The following is a 12,480-nucleotide window of genomic DNA, read 5'->3' on the forward strand; positions in this document are numbered from 1 at the left end:
CTTATTGCCATGTTCATACTTGTTTCTATTTGCTGTTCCAGCACTCTAGAAGTGGGGTTCTAGAAGTAAAAGTGTCTGTACAAATAGCATTTTGGAACTCCAGGTCTATTTTCACTCAGTGATTCTGTGTCTCGGGTACTCAGTCAACAAGCAAAAACCTGGTGGTGTTTTCAAACTGCCAGTACATCAAACTAAGCCTGGGATCTGAGAGTCAAGATGGGTTCTTTCCTTCTTATGCATCATCACCAATCATAAGGATTCTTGAGGCCAAATGAGTTTTTTTTTATTATATCCATGCAGTCACATTGCCATCAGTAGCTTTGCACAGGTATAAATTACTGACCCTAATGGAGATCTGGTAAGCAATTCTACTGATGCACAGGAGGGGAAGGATTCCAGTTCATACCTGTTTTAACATGTTTTAGTCACTATAGTAAATCAGATTGACTGAGTGCACACAGGGAGCAGAGCTGTTGAGTAAGGAGATGTTTTTACAGACCTACTTTAAGTAGAATTGCACTCTCCAATGCTACCCTCCCTTTTAAAACCTCTTATACTTTAGTGTAGTGAACTGACTTGGTATAGGTGTAGTTGTGACCTCTGCTGGAACAAGCAGACTGGGGTGACAGTTCTCTCAAGAGAGCCAGCTGAAGAAACAATTCTGAGAAACGTTTCTAATTGGTACTGCATGTGTCATGTAGGTGGTTAAATACCATGGTATGTAAAACAGAATAAGTCATTAGAATAAGTTTATGAAGCAAAGGTAGTGGGAAGTTTGAGAGAGGTAGGTATCATTATGGGGGAGAAATATCACCATCTTGAAGGTTCCAACACCCAGTTATTAAAGTTTTTTTTTTAAATTAGTTTATTTCCTCCCCCCTCCCCATTCGATAACTAACTTGCTTCCTTTTTACAGGCTCTCCAGCAGGGCTAGCTAGAAAACATTCCTTTTTCAGTATGACAGATTAGTCTAAGAACCTTCCAGTTCGTACAGCAGTATTTTCTCTCGGTTACCCTTATTTCTTTCACTTAACCTTCTTCATATCCAGCAACTCATGCTAGAAGAATCCAGTGTGCAGGCATGAGAAATGAGAATCCACAGCCTGGATTTGAATAAAGAAATATCCATAATCTCATTTCAGACAAAGAATAAGGGCCCTGATTCTGTGTCCATTGAAGTCAGTGGTAAAGAGTTAAGTGACTAGTGGTGCAGGGTCAGTATAGGATCATACCCCAAATGAGCAGGCTTTAACGCCATTTTCAGTCGGATAGCTTCTGAAGATGTTTGCACCACTGTGTTTTGTGTTTTTCAATTGCAGGCTAGTGCTAACAAGAGTTAATACAAGAATAACAACGTGCCTGGTTACCCATTAATAACTGCAGTTTTGTTGAGATTGTTAATTCTGTTTTTGTAATACTATAATCCTATTTGTACAGCAGTAATCTGATCAGGGTGGAGGGAGGGAGGGACATCTTTTCATTTTAAACACGAAAGTAGAGCATTTAAGAAATTGGTTAGTAGCTTTTGAGAAATGTATTATCTGGATTAGGCGTGACGCTGAACCAGGTCTGAAATTCACCTTTTACCATTGTGAATGGTTTGCTTAATTGCAGGTGAGGATTTTTTTTTTTTTAATCCAGCTATTTTCTGTAGTATCTTCTACAGACAGATCAGTGGATCCGGTCACTCATCCAGACTAGCCTGGGAGAAATTTAGTGTCAGTGAAAACTTGTCTGTGATGTATAGCAGTGGCCCCCAAACTGTAGGGGGCACCCCCCCCCCTAGAAGGGCATGGAAGGACATTTGGGGGGGAGGGGTGCAGCAGGGCCCAAGTCAGCCCCCACAGGGGGCAGGGAGGGAGCATCACCCAGCCCCGCTCTGCTCCCTGCGTTGCTCCGTCCCCGCCCCCAGCCGCTGTCCTGGTCGCAGCCTCGGTCCCCAACTGCAGACCAGCTGCAGATCTGCTCCTGGCCCCATTCCCAGCCTCGCTCCCAGCCCCAGACCTGCCCCCAGCCTCGGCTCCCTTACCCCATCCACGTTTCCCCCTCCTCCCCCCCTCCCCCCCCGGGAGCCACGGCCCCGCTCCTGGCCTTGGCTGAGGGGTGTGTGGACAGGAGTAAGGGGGGGGGGAGGGTACAACCCTGAAAAGTTTGGGAACCACTGATATAGTTTAAACCCCTTGTGATAGGAGTTTTCCATGTCTTTCTCATGGCTGTCTGATATTTTTTGAATGAAAGGCACCATAAAATATCATCTGAAGTAATTTGACTTATGTACGTCTTCCACTAAAACGCAACCATTTCGGGAGTGGAAGACAACAGCCATTCTTTGCCTATAATTATAGGCAACAAATTTTATCAAAGCAAGTTAAGAAATGAATTCTCCAACTGGAACTAGGAGTAGGTGGACAGCGTATAATTAGAGTTGGGCTCTGGTCAGAAATACTCCCACTCTTTTTGGAAAAGTGCCATAGAATCTTGTAATAAGTAATTAGTGCCTCTTTTTTACATCTCAGTCAAAAGATAGACTCAGAAGGGGCCATCACGATCATCTAGTCTGACCTCCTGCACATTGCAGACCAAGAACCCCACCTACCCACTCCTGTAATAGACCCCTAACCTCTGGCTGAGTTACTGAAGTCCTCCAATCATGGTTTAAAGAGTTCAAGTTATAAAGAATCCACCATTTACACTAGTTTAAACCTGCAAGTGACCTGTGCCCCATGCTGCAGAGGAAGGCAAAAAACCCCCAGGGTCTCTGCCAATCTGACCTGGGGGAAAATTCCTCCTGACCCCAAAATGGCGATCAGTTAGACCCTGAGCATGTGGGCAAGACCCACCAGGCAGGTATCTGAGAGAGAATTCTCTGTAGTAACCCAGAGCCCTCCACATCTAGTGGCCCATCTCTGGCCATTGGAGATTTGTGCTACTGGAAGTCGCTGATGGGCCACATGCCATTATAGGTAGTCCTGTCATACCATCTCCTCCATAAACTTATTAAGCTCAGTCTTGAAGCCAGTTAGGTTTTTTGCCCCCACTGCTCCCCTTGGAAGATGACACTTCCAGCATCACAATACTTTCTAACACCACACACAAGCACTGGTTTGATATTCAGAGGGAAGAGTAATTCCTATTGAACTGCTAACATCTCTTCTCATGGGACACTTTTAAGGAAAACCAGGTTCTATCCAAGTACTAACCAGGTCTAGCCCTGTGGAATTCAAGAGATAATTCAAGGTCAGAATACTAGGTTGTATGGCTACCATTATTGCTTGTTTCTGACTGCTAAGTGAGATACACAGTGGCTTTGGCAATGAAAGGAAAAAGGAAGCTTACTTTTAAAATAAGGATTTTCACAGGTTTTTATTTTTAAACATTTTCATTGTATTTAGTTGAAGAGTTAAATGTCTATGAATATTAAGCATTATTATATATTCAATTTGGCAAATGCAACTGGATGGTTTGTAGTGAAGCCATGCAGCTTTTGAACAATAAACAGCGTTCATTGCAACCTTTGTAACCTGTCCTAGGGGTGCTTGTTCCTGTAGCCTACGGTAGCCTAGAGGAATGGGATATACCAGGGTTGTTACTTTTTCCCCAACTGGACCAAAAATAAATAAATTTCTGTTTGGGGGGTGGGGGGGAAAGAACATGAATGTTTTATTAAATGAAATGCAGAATACATGTACTATGTGATTCACTTTGTCCACCTGTTTATTCCACAAAAACAATGCATATGTTGCCAAAATGAAACACTTTCAATTCTGTAAGTAAAACACAGACATGCTCATTGAGACTCCAGCCCTAGTTAACTAGTTAGGATTATCACTCTTTTGTATCAGCTCTTAAATAATGGTACATTTTTACCTACTTACTATCCCCTTCAGCACTGGGCCTGTTACAAAGTTTTAACCAAACTATTCTGCCTGTGCAGCAAACAGACTCAATTGGTGTTGAGCTGACTGGGCAGGAGTGCAGATCTTTTACAACCTGACAGTTTCAAATCCCATTGTCTTGACTTTCATGATTTTACTCCCAAAACTTCCCACTATTTTGATGCAACAATCTGTCATGAAACCTCCTTCCCAAACACAGTCATGAGCATCTTCAATGCTGAATGCTAGAGGATATGGAAGGCACGGAGAATTGTGTTCCATCATTTCATCTTCTCTTCTATGCCCAACCTATGCTTTTTATATTCAGGATCAGTCATTAGCTAAGAAATTGAAATGATCTAAGGCTTCTCTGAATCATTTTTCAGTTTTGCCCTTGGATGGTTCCAGGTCTCAGTTAATTAGATTGTACATGATTTCCAGTGGAGAGAGTGCAACAGTAGTGTTATCAGCCTACAGTGTCAAGATCTTGCAAAACCATCATCAATGTCTTTTGTAAATGTAGTGCCTCCCTGTTGATGAAACCACACAGCACGCATTTTACATAAAAGAGTGGAGCTGGTCGACATTTTACAACTGAATATTATTTTGTCAAAAACAGCCTTTTATAAAAAATAGAATCTTTTTTGTAAAAAAAGTTAAATTTTTAAGAATATTTCATTTTTTTCAACAAATTGGAAAAACAAAAAATTGGGTCTCCTCAGTTTTTTCTTTTCCCCTCCCTTTTTCAGTGATGAGAAAGGGAGAAGGAAAGAACACACACAAATTTTGAAATTAAACATTTTCAGCAATTCTCATGAAAAGTTTTGAATAAATGAAAAAATGTCCCTTTTTGAGACATGCAGAACAACAGTGACTTTGACATGTTTGGAATATTTCCCCACACCTCCTATTTTTTTGACCAGCTTTAATCACAAGTCATCCTCGTTCGCAGTGCAGTTTTCAACATACTTTTCATAGTTGAATGCAGTGAGGGATAAAAGCTTCCTGGCAGCTCCACCAATTGTTATTGGGCAGCTATATCAATTCTCCTCTTTCAGTCAATCAATTAACAATGAGGCTGATGGTGGTTGTGGAAAAAAATCAAAGAGTTCTTCTGCAATATGCTCTAGGACCATCTGAATGATCCATCAATCATTAGGAGGGTAAAACAATACATTGCACTGCTAGAATACCATCCATCTGAGGATCTCAAAAGACTTGACAAATATTAATCACCAGCATCCTATTAGATACATAGGTGTTATCCCCATTTTAAAGAGAGAGGTAGTTATTTGCCCAAGGTTACACAGCAAGAGGCTGGAAGAGCTGTGAAAACAATCCAGGTATCTTGACTCCTATTCTTAAGCTATAACCACCTGGAAATCCTTCTCTGATTCATCCAAATTCTCTTGAATCTGCACAGCTTGGGCTGGAAATCTGAACAGCATTTGTCGTGAGATTAAATTCCTGGCTGAAGCAGACATATCAAACAAACAAACCTGCTTAAACTTCTTTGAGTCTCACCACAGGTTTGAGTTTATAGGGGGAAAGTTTGGGACAGTTATTTTATCTCAACTGATTTGCCCATCACTACTCGCAGCGCGAACACTGCATATTGGTACATGTTCAGCTCAGTCAGAGACAGATCAAGAAACTACTTTGCTACACTTTTCCCCTCCTGCTTGTCATTCAGTATGCTTAAGATTACATTTAAACAAAACAAAGGAAGACAATTAACTCAGTTACCCTAGTACTCTTTATGTTTGTGTTTTGAGTGTTGTGTGCGCACCCGTGTGGGTGTATAATATGTACACAATGCATGTATACATGTGTGCACGTACTACATTTGCTTTCTGACCCCATAGTATGTTGACACCTACGACATTATACAGAATACGTGAGCAATGTGGACTTTGCCAGGGGAGTGGCTGAGATTGCCTTTGTGTCACAGAGATAAGCTGGTATTTACTGAAGAGCTGGCATTTCAGGAACAAGCTGGCCTTCCTGATCAGTATACAGTATGTATTATGATGAGTAGAACTGGAGAAATGGAATCAGGTTTCGAAAGGGGCATAGTTCGGTGCGAGACTGGGGGGCTTGGGAATGCAGACTGGGACCAGACTTGCCAAAAATGAAAATCTTGCTTCATATTTATATAAACTGATAATTAAATAAAGACCACTAATGTCAAATTGGAACAAAAATATCCACAAAAATCACATTCAAAATAAACTTACTTTTTAAAATGGTTTTTGCTTTATTATTTAGATTAAATAACTTATTTTTCATAGTATAATAAGATGTTGCGATTGAGACTTCAAATCTGAATTCCTGATAAAATCTTTCGTTTAATAGATTTAATTTTAATAGAAAAAAATAGATTTTCCTCTCAGGTCAGGATGAACCATTGGGATCATTTAGTCTGGCCTCCTGCAAAACACAAGCCATAGAACCTCATCTAGAATTTCTGCATCAAGCCCATACATTCTATTTGAACTAGAGCATACATCTCTTAGAAAGCTATCCAGTCTTGACTTAAAGAGTTCAAGTGATGAAAAATCCACTATGTCCCTAGGTAAACTTAGGAGGTGTTGGATTCAAAACCCTGATCTGAACATGCCTGAAACCAGGTGGTCTTGTTTTTTATATCTGATTTGGATGTGGGCCAAAACAGTGTAGATATCATAAGATCAGTATTTCTTGCAAGATATTTTCACAATTTGGGTTTCAAATAATGTTTAAATAGTTAATGAGACTTTAGAGATGTGACACTTGAGCTATTAGTCCCGGTTTGACTTCAAACCCAGATTCTGAACCCTCGCCCAAACCTAATCTCTACTGTATGTAGGGTCTTATACCGCCCTCATCACTAGTATCTGAGCACCTTCCAGCAGTGCTTTAAGCAACATGACTAACAATACAGATCGGTATACTAAACTCCTGTGCATAGGCTACATTTCAGAGGGGTGAGTGGGGGGTGAAGAGGGGAATTAGGATTAATGTTCATTTGTTGCAAGAATTTCATTAAGAATTGCCCTCTTTCAGACTGCTTCTGTCTCCTATTGCTCTCAGTGGGAGCAAAAACAATTCTTTCTGGAATTCTCTGTAGAATATTTGTGAGCGCTCATTGAAAAAGCTTTTTTCTGTCAGTCTTCATAACCGAAAGCAAAAAGTAACCGTTAATCCTAAACATTTCTTTTTAAAAAGCACCTGTTGCATCAGAACTACAGAGGAATACAGGAGACAGGAGAGAAAGAAAGCGGGGAATCAGTGTCTGCATTGTGGAACATGGGGATAGGAGAATGTTGGGGTGCCAAAGAAAGTGATAGAGGGGACGAGGAAGGTGGCAAACAGAATTAAAGTTCGGGTGCCTTAATTGTGCATTCCATACCTTAACTTGTTTGTGTTCCTTTTAGCTTTAACCTTAACTCTGAATTGCTTGGGTGTGTAAAGCTTGGGTTTGCAATAATTAAACCATCCCTGTAATGTTTTACCTTTGAGTTAGAGATAAGTATTCAATCTTGCTTCTGGTTTTACATAGCTTTTATCTGGGGAATTTTGTACAAGTCTTGTGAAATTAGTAAAAATATCCCACTATGACCTTGCCTACATTAAGAAGCTTTCTCAGGTGTTAAACATGGTTTTGAACAATTGAGTTAGCCAACATCATTATGACCATAACAGTCTGATCAGTGCAGACGAAATCAAGTTGTATGCTTAAATCAGTGAGATTATGCTGATTTATGCTATCAGAGGACCTGGTCCCTGGTTTGTGGGTGTGGTATTGTGGGTGGGTAGGAGAAGATTCCCACTCTGAATTAATGAGAAAGTTTGCACGACATGTTGCCTTGCAATGGAACAGTAGTTGAAAGCTGTTAGTTTTTACAAGACTAGTAAATGATGTGTTTTGACTTTAAAGGTAAATATTTATTAACAAACTGGAATTTAACTGTATTCATGGTTCCAATTGACATTACTGCTGTTGGATTCTTGGGCACCACTTTGAAAACTTATTTATTGATCAATTGTGATTTCATTGTGATATATGTTTTGGCTTGGAAGGATTAGAGTTTTGGTCAGTAAATGTCAATTTCACCATACACAGACAAATATATATATATTTCCATCGATGATAAAAATTTACAGATAGGAAAAGTAAGAAAAATGTTGCTTGAGAATTTAGAGTTTGATGTTTACTTTGTATATTTTGACATGTGATGCTGACATTTGTGTCTCAACAGTTATAAGTTTTAACTTTTGGAATCTCACCATCTACTATCATTAAATAATTAATTATTTTCAGACACACACACACACACACACACACACACACACACACACACACACACACACACACACACACACACACACACACCATTAATTTCCTACAACTGTGAAAAAGATAAAAATCAGAAAAAAAATGCTTAAAACCCATAATTTTGTACAACTGTGAAAGTGGGCAAATCACTTAAAAAAAAAAAATCTTTAAAACAAACGAGTATTATCTGTCAAAATAATAAAATTAAAATTGAATTCTGCCAAGCCAACACATTTTATTGCATATTAATGTGTCCTCAGCATTCTAGGGGAGACTCTTTCTCAAGCAGATAAATGCAACTGCATTTGCTACTGATAAACACTTCCACTCAACACTGTGGCCCCAATTTTCAAATGTGGGTGCCCAGACATGACATCCAAATCCTGCATTTAGATGTGTAAAACTGTGCTTCATATCACACGTAAATAGTCATTTGCATACTTAAATGCACTATTGAGCATCCAGATGTGATATTTGGGCATCCACCTTGGTGCCCATATTTGAAATTTGAGCTCCCCAAAGAAGTGAAGAGTCTAAGAAAAATAAAGTAATACCAAGCTTGGGTTAACTACTAAATTTCCATAGTACCTGGGGATCAAAATAAGTGATCCATAGATGAAAGTAATATTATCTTCAAAGTAGTAAAAAGCTGTGGGTTGGAAATGATTCTGCAAGTGCTGGGAATTACTATCTGCTCGCAATAGAAAGTGCAACGAAAGTTCCCACAATTAAAGCAAATAATGCTTTATGTGTCTTCATACGACGTGTGCCTGATGTTGCGTGTCCAGCGTGTTAAGGTGCAGCAAGCTGTTTGCTAGAGATTGAGACCTTGGTGAACAAGCTCCTGCTATGTTTTTCTTTAAGAAAGAAAGAAAAAAAAGAGTTTCTTGGAACAAAGACACTGTTTCACCAGAGCTGCAAACTGCAGGAGTTTTGCAGTTTGAGGGAGAGATCAGATAATATACAAAACCAGTGTTACAATAACTTATGTAGCCTTTCTCCTGAAGTTGAGTTTGATTCATTGTTAGGTGTAACTCCACTGAATCCAGTCAAAATACACCAGGGATGAATGTAGCACATCACTTTTTGCAACTGAATTTTAAAGACTTTGTAAGACCCCAGTTTGTTCTCAAGAGGACCCAAGGAAAGACAGATCTAATAATCTATAGATTAAGACTTTTGTCTGTTCTCTTCCCTATTTCCTAATTTTCCCTGTAGTTTATTTCTAGGCCTGTGAGCTGGAAGAATTTGAATTTTTCAAAAGTGTGGGAAGTGGAATTTTCAAAGCTGGGATTGGTCATGCCCAAGTCTGAGAACCCAATGGCTTGAGCACTGGAGGCAGGGTGGAGGTGTGGTCTGAGAAATGGGTGTCCAAACAGTATTTTCAGGAAATCCCAAGGTTGCTCATGGGCTGTTCCAGGTACTGCTCCTTCTCATTCTTTCTGACATCATGTTTGGCAGTGTCTGAAAATAGCCTGCTTTTTAAAAATGCACATCACACTGGGGTGCCTAGACTTCACTATTGTATGTAAAATGCATGAATAATTTTGAAAATCCCATCGAACAGTATGTGCTGAGGCAACTTGAGTGTGGTCAAGGGCCAGTTTGTAAGTCTTATGGGAATCCAACTCTCAGCCTCCTAAGGGACGCTGATCCTGCCAAAGCTTTTGAAAATGTTGGCCTCAGTGTGCAGAAACTCCCCCCTTATCTGCTTCATGTTCAGTCTCAGTCATGTTCCAGCACAGCAAATGGGTGAAATTGTTTTATGCCACGTCTACACTATGAGCTTGCGTGTGATTGTCTTGCTCATGTACACGAACTCGCCCTAGCTCTCATCGAACCAGCATGAGTATAAATAGCAGCGTAGCCACAGTAGCACAGACAGTAGCAGTGGAGACATAGTTTAGCTGTGCCGAGTACGTACCCACTGGTTTCAGAGGGTTTGTGCTCAGCACAGCTAAGCTGTGCCTCTGCTGCCACTGGCCATGCTACAGTGGCTACTAGATGAGCACGAGCATGTGTACACAAGCAGGGGAGATCAAACCCTTGGCTCATAGTGTAGGGACATAGCTTTAATGTCATTTAAACACACACCCACCGCCCTGATACTTTTCTATCCATTCTGATGCTGGAGAGACTTGTAGCATTGTGCAGACATCCTCTAGGAGCATTGGGTGAGCTTGTGCCACAGGGAGACAGTGGTACATGGGGGAGAGCACTAGTACCTTGAGAACATATCATATACCAGTGAGGTTGTGAAAAGCCCAGTGTCTGGGAACCCAGCTAAGCATGAGCTGATAGACAACTTGGGTATCTACTACTGTGAGTATTTTTCAAAGAGCAGCAGCGTCCACATCCTCCTATGAAAATTCAGCTTGTCGTTGGAGTGTCTGATTTTGGGCATCCTTTACAGAAAGCCCTTTTGAAAATTCTCCTGAAAAGCCTCCCTTGAACCAGACTATTCTTCTGCTTGCAAAGCACTTGCGTGAGTTCTCACTTTGGATCTGTGCTGCCTTAAAATTAACAAAGAACAGAAAAATAGCAACATTCACAAGCTCTTGCTATACAGTTACATACCAGAGCCACTCTTTCCTCTTTTGATTTTTCCTGGTTCCAAGTAGACTCTACTTTGGATCTGGTTAAACATTAAATTTAGAATCCCCAAGGGGATATGCTGCAAACAAAAATGTTTGGCCTTTTTAGAATCACTGTGAACCAATAAGGGATGTTTCCCATTTTTGCCCTCCTTGACCCACACAATACATTTTGGTTCTTTGGAATTACTACTATAATCTGAAAAATGACTCTCTGTCTTGATGACTAGAAATCTGCACATGCACATTTCCATAGAACCTAGTCTCAGCTGTCTGTCCCTTTGATCAAACGAAGTCAATCCACACAGCTAGAGGCCAGCCCTCCTCATCTTTGTTTAAATTTCTCATCTGAGTGGCTATGAAAAGAGGTGGGGTTTTTCTGTTTTTGTTTAAGAAAAGCTTGTTTAAATGAGGAAGTTGTTTGAAATACAGGGTCCCAGAGACAAGGTAGATTAAAAACTCTACTGGATCAGACAGGTCGGAAATCATGTTAAAGACTAAAAGTCCTTGCAGAGTTTAACAGATTTCAGTAGTCTCCTTGCATTTTTGTTTTGAATGGGGCTTCTGTGTGTCCTAAAGAAAACTAGCATATCCAAATCTAATGCAAAACTGAAACCTAATTATTTTTAACACGCGGTTTCTTAGTGTTTGACTGTATTTTTTAAAAACATTCTTCATTTTGAGTAAATTGTATAAGAGAATATTGTCTGGATAAGTTACTCTTTCATATTCACAACTAAGATGTTCTTTCTTAAAGAAAGTGAAACAACTGAATGACGCACAACTGAAAAGAACCAAATTTCCTTTAGAGGGTTATGTAGTAAGATATAGCTTCAGAATTGTCCAAAGTACACCAGGAAGGTATCCCGCTTTTTTACTCTTCTCACAATGGCTTTTGTCCTGCTTTATTAGATGTAGTAATAATTAGTGTAACTTATTTAAGGCCAGAAGGGAGCACCAGATCATCTAGTCTGACCTTCTGTATATCACAGGCCGCCACCACCACCACCACCTGCACAGCGGACACTAAACCCAACAACTGAAATGAGACCAAAGTATTACAGCCCACATGCAGGGGTGAAAGTAACTTAAATGACTTACTGGTACTCAGGGTGGCCGAGGTCCTGTGCAAGGTGGGGGGGAGGGCGCTCTGGGGCGGGGCCTTGGGCAGAAGGGGCAGGGCTGGGGCCAAAATCCCCCAGCCAGCCCTTCAGCGCTGCCCGGCCCGCGCTGCCCAGGGCTTCGGCAGCGATTTAAAGGACCGGGGGCTCTGGCCACAAGCGCGGCAGCCAGGAGCCCCGGGCCCTTTAAATTGCCGCTGGAGCCCCCGGTCACTGCTGCCACTACCACGGCAGAGGCCGGAACCACAGGCCCTTTAAATCGCCACCGGAGCCCCGGGATAGCAGTGGTGGGGGTCGGGAGCCCAGGGGCTCTGGCCGCTGCTGGGAGCCCAGGGCCCTTTTAAATCGCCGGGCCCTGGGGCAGCTGCCCCTTTTGCCCCCCCATCAGCAGCCCTGCCGGTATGGTCGGCATTTTCTTACCAGTACGCTGGACTGGACTGGCTTACTTTCACCTCTGCCCACAGGAGACTATTATGTGCTATAGGCAGATAATAGGAGGGAGCAAGGTGCACCAGTAGTGATACCAAAATAATCCCAGCAAGTGACCCATACCCACACGCTGCAGAAGGAAG

General features: G+C 41.3%; 1 protein-coding gene across 1 annotated transcript in view; it reads left to right on the forward strand.

The window, feature by feature from the left end:
* Positions 1–12,480, forward strand: part of SGPP2 (sphingosine-1-phosphate phosphatase 2) — a 71,282-nt gene that overhangs the window by 29,685 nt on the left and 29,117 nt on the right. The gene's annotated exons all lie outside the window — the stretch shown is intronic.

This window comes from Emys orbicularis, chromosome 9 (genome assembly GCF_028017835.1).
Source record: "Emys orbicularis isolate rEmyOrb1 chromosome 9, rEmyOrb1.hap1, whole genome shotgun sequence".
Taxonomy (NCBI): Eukaryota; Metazoa; Chordata; order Testudines; family Emydidae; genus Emys; species Emys orbicularis.